Here is a 5240-nt window from a genome sequence, read left to right as displayed (position 1 = left end):
TTTTTACCTCTTGATCTTGATCTTTTGGGTTGGTTATCAATTAGTGTTAAGGTTCCTTCATCTTATAACCTTACCGTCATCCAGTAACCAGTAACCCGCCTATTCTGATTGTCTCGGTTAAGTCATTTCATAATTTCCTTTACCCTAACTGGCAATATTTTAGGCATAATATCTTGAGTCATTTCTCTATTTTTGACTCAAACTTTTCTATTGCCCCTTTACTCTAATTTTCTCTTACTTCTCTTACCACACATACTATTGCAATCTTTATACGAATATGTGTAGGTGCTTAAATCAGCCCAGAAAATACCTAAATGTCTCCACGTTAGTCTTTATGCAGTCCCTATATTTTCTCTTACCTCTTTCAGTTGATATCAGGACTCACCTATGGCTTTTGCCCCCAATACTAATTATATCTCTATAGTTTTTCCTCAAACCATCTTATACTTTTCTTTGATGTATCCGGAATATTGCAATCGCATTGTGGTTACTAAATTCTTATTCTGCTTATCAAGTAATCACTTGATATCACCCTTAGCATACCAATATTCATAGGCTGCATAACCAATCTTGTAGAATTTGTACAACGTGTATTCAATTCTAATCATAGTCTTTCCTTCTCTTGGCTTATTCTGCTATAAATTTCTTATTGTACTAACACTCACTTGCTGTCTATTTTGTCATACTTGCATCCCTTCCTTTACTTACTATTAAGTTTTCTCATATTCTACCATATGAGAGATTTCTCTCCTTTGCTACTTGTATATCCCAATCTTATTAGCCGATAATTACGTTGCCAACATCTCAACCTCTAATCCAGTATAACCTTGCTATCATTTATAATATCTTCGAGCTACTTGTTACTATTCTCATGTTGTATTCGTCCTTTTTATAAGCATCCATCTTTTGATGTCACACTATCCAAGATCTTTACCAATAATTCTGAGCACCGTCTCAAATGTCATCTTGGTTTTATTTTTCCATTTATTGCTGACTTTCAAATTTTTCTAACTTGTTCCAGCATGGGATCTCATATGAAGTTTAGGTGTTCACCTTAACGTGTTGCAGTGTCAGTTAATTTCATCTTACAGTTATATTTTTCTCATCCACTTCCCCCTTTTAGGGTGTACTCATATCATTATCTATTTATATTCTACTCTATGTCCCCATTTCAAATTTTCAAATTCATGCGATTCTTTTCCAATACATTATCTCTGTCTTTCTTTATATCATCAATAACTTAGATTACCCATGTACGAAACATTAACACAATCACAAGGTGATGAGAATTCCCGATATATAGTACAAAATCTCGTCTGATAAATGGTACTCAAATGATATAATTAATGTAGCAATTCATTCAAAGCCACATTCCATTTATTCTAATCAGTAATTAGCTAGTGTTTATAATCGTTTTAAATTCTCTATTCGGTAGCACTTATATTCTAGTGATCAGTGTTCCAAGCTTTCTTATAACGCTATCTTTATCTCAATAGATATCACATGTTCCTCTAGTAAACTCACAATACATCCGTTATTTTTGCAAATCTACATTTCCTATCATTTAAGGATTTCACTATTTTTCGAGGTGAAGTCACATATACACAATACTCCTTTATGCCTTATACGCTTTCACCCTTGTCGTGTACCCAATACTAACTTTTAATCTTACTCAAAATCATATCCATTAGCCACTTTTCCGCTAGACTTTACTTATTTTCATAACGATTCTCATCATACTCACATTATATTCTGTTCTTACTCAATCCCATAGTGTAACACTTTTTAACCTTATTCACGATTCTTACTAAGGGTCAATTATACTCGGTGGAGTAAGCGTACTTAACCTTTTTGTAAATTATCCCTTAGTATCAAAACCCCTTTCGAATCATCCTAGCATTTCATGAACAACACATAAAATACATGATCCTGAATATTCCACAAGTTTATGTTTTCCATTCACCAGTTCCATCTCCAATTAATTGGTTAAGGACTAATAAAATGTTATCATAAGGCATTCTTCAACCACCACCAAAAGGAAGCTAGAATCCAACGAGCACCACCGGACCTCTTAGTGCTTGATGCACCTGGTTTACCTCCAAGGTTATTCTTAAATTTTGAATGAATTATTTAATTCACAAACTAATTGTTGAGTGCCTTGTACTTCTCAATGGAAGTAAAACTTAATTATGAGACATATTTTTTTTCCTTCAACAAAAGCTTCTTTTAAGGAAAACATGCGATTGGAAGTTATCTTGGTTCGTTTAAATCAATTCTAAATAGGCTTTTCCGAAATAAAATTTCCCAAATAAAAATGGTGTCCCTTAATGATGACATTGGGGTATTTCTTAACTCTTTACTACAACACAATAAATTTACCTCATGGTTATCAACCTTCAAAATATATTATGAACTTATGTCCCACTTTCTCTTCTTTTTTTTTTTCTGAAAAAAAAAATGGGCAGAGTTTCCTCTGTATTTCTTACTATCTCAAAATCTGCACGCAGAAAATACCAACAATGCCTCACAGGTTCAACATATATATATTCATATCATATCGCAGCCACACAGGGCACCCAATATCAACAACAGTATGAAAATGATGGACTTACCTCTTATGTCCGACTCGAACTGCACCTGTTACACTTTCATGTCTACTTTTTCTTTCAATTTTCAACTTTACATTTCAATCATACTTCAATATGCTTACCTTATCCACCATACCTCTTTCGCATCATTACTTACCCGTATATTGTGTAGCTTCCAATATCATCAATCGTTTTCTTCTATCGATGTCGTTCTTCAGCTGAAATCAAAAGATAGAAAAAAAGAATTTCATGTCCTACGGCTGGGCTCTATCGCACGATCTTAGATATGAAAGAAAGGCAACGTCCTAAATGTCCTGTAGCCTCCTGTTTATAGATGTGGTGCACAACACACCGATAAACAAGACTCTACTAGACACGGTCTGTAGACACTCCGAGGATGAACTGCTCTGATACCACTTTTGTCACGACCTAGCCCCGTGACTAGTGTCCAAATTGGACCCTCGTATACACACATATTATCTATAGTCAATCGGCAATTAAGCATGATAAAGGATTTATATGGGTAGCACGTTGTCTCAAACTGTTACTTATATATATACTAAAATCACCTATTTCTTGGGGAGTCTTAATTGTCAAAAATAAGATAACATAATATGTAAGCCGACAAGGCTTCCATTCTGAATGTAAACGTCCAAAAACATAAGTCATACTAGTACACCGGACAACATCTATATACAACCCACTCATATGTCTACAGACCTCTAAGAGAATTAACAATAGCATATGACGGGACAGGGCCCCGTCGTACCCCTAAATACACAAATATATACATTATAAGGATTAGTACCCAAAGTTTGGGCTCCGAGACAATGGAGCACTTCAAACTCGTTGAGTAGAATCCTAAGTTGGCGGCTCTCCAAAATGAGTATTTGTACCTGCAGGCATGAAATGCAGCCCCCCGAACAAAAGGGGGTCAGTACGAACTATGTACTGAGTATATAAAGCATAAAATACCGTAAAGGAGATCACATCTGAAATAAAGATTCAGGAGTCAAGTATCATAATCAATAAATCACTGTACCTGTGTCTTATAAAATGAAGACATGCATATCATCATATATCGTACCTACCCCGTTATGGGACTCGGTGTCACAATTATATCAATATATCGTCATATGTATATATATACCATACCCGGCCCTCTAGCAAGGGACTCGGTGAATAGAGTAGTGTACACTGATACCGTACCCGGCCCATTATGGGACTCGGTGCCATAATTATATCGTCATATCATCATAATATCATATTATCATATCACGTACCCGGCCCTCTAGTAAGGGACTCGGTGAATAATGTAGTGGAATTCATACATGATAACATACCCGGCCTATCGTAGGACTCGGTGAATAATACCATAACAATATGCACGAATAAGGTATTATTAGCAACTTTGTGAAATTTGATCATTATCGGAGACTTAATAGAATAAGCAAAATAGTCCATCATTTGAAAACCAAGACAATAGTCATTATGAATCACACCAATTATGGATTATACTAAAATATGAATTATACCACAACATGAGTTATACCAACTAGGATGGCTGGAATCATACACATGAGTCAAGACATAACAATATAAATTTTGAAAAACAAGAACGGTAGCCATCCGAGTATATCTACGAATAAGAGTTTCTTTGGAATTTAAGCATACGTCATTCGTTCGTTTCATATGGATCATGCCAAAAGAAGAAGATGTTAACTTTACATACCTTTAGCGTTTATACGTATATGTTGTCCAATATTGTCTCAACCTATATTAAAACGTTAAGCACTATGATTAAGCTATGGACAAGAATAAAACGTAGTCTATCGTTAGTAGGTTATTTCTAAAAAAAATTGGACAGCACCTCCCCTATACCGCTCACTTTTCCCACTTTCAAACCAGCCATATAATCATCAACCAACATCAACAATCCAAAATATTGACACAAAATAAGATTTATTATTCATGTTACCAAAGCAGTAAATTCGGAAAGTCAAGTACCTCACGTTGTATCTAAATTTTGAAAATGAAAACGGCAAAACTGGACTTTATAACCTTCATGAAACATTTATATCTCTGTCTTAAGTTTCCAATGCAAAAGAAATCAACTCAAAATTCATTTTCTACAAAGAGATATCATCAAAATACGAACAGCTATACATGAAGGAATTTTCAATCCAGAATCTGGACAGAATTTGTCTTATGATTCATGCTCAGTTTTCGACATAATAACAGCAGATATAGACTAAGACATAAACATAAGAGTTGTAGGTACGTGTATTAGCTTTCCAAAACATGTTTAATATCTAAAATCGAAGGTCTACACAATGAGATATTCCAGAATTACTACCAGCTACTCAATTCCAAAAACGGGTTTGAACATTCACAATCTTCATACACCTTTTTCCTCCAAATTCAAGAACAACAACTCATCAACAACATCAAAACAATATCAACCATTATTATACATCATCACTAAGATAATTCCATCTATTTAATCTACCTAAAACAACCCTTTAACCCATAACTCTCAACAAATCACCAAACTAGTTTATAACACTATTTTCTCCGTTCTAATCCGTTAAAACTCTAACTAAACTTGTTAACAATGAAAAGGAGACTTTAATATTACCTTAAATTTGCAGC

At 34.5% G+C, this 5240-nt stretch overlaps 1 long non-coding RNA gene across 1 annotated transcript in view; it reads right to left on the bottom strand.

The window, feature by feature from the left end:
• Nucleotides 1–2309: 2309 nt before the first annotated feature.
• Nucleotides 2310–5240, bottom strand: part of LOC129877402 (uncharacterized) — a 3221-nt gene continuing 290 nt past the window's right edge. Inside the window, exons 1-3 of the long non-coding RNA XR_008763538.1 lie at nucleotides 5227–5240; nucleotides 4321–4362; nucleotides 2310–3484 (exon numbers count right to left, since the gene is read on the bottom strand). The exon at nucleotides 5227–5240 is cut by the window's right edge and continues 290 nt beyond it. This is a non-coding gene — a long non-coding RNA (uncharacterized LOC129877402). The remainder of the gene's footprint in view (nucleotides 3485–4320; nucleotides 4363–5226) is intronic.

The sequence above is a fragment of the Solanum dulcamara genome, chromosome 2 (genome assembly GCF_947179165.1).
Source record: "Solanum dulcamara chromosome 2, daSolDulc1.2, whole genome shotgun sequence".
Classification (NCBI taxonomy): Eukaryota; Viridiplantae; Streptophyta; class Magnoliopsida; order Solanales; family Solanaceae; genus Solanum; species Solanum dulcamara.
This window is presented reverse-complemented; position numbering and strand designations above follow the sequence as displayed.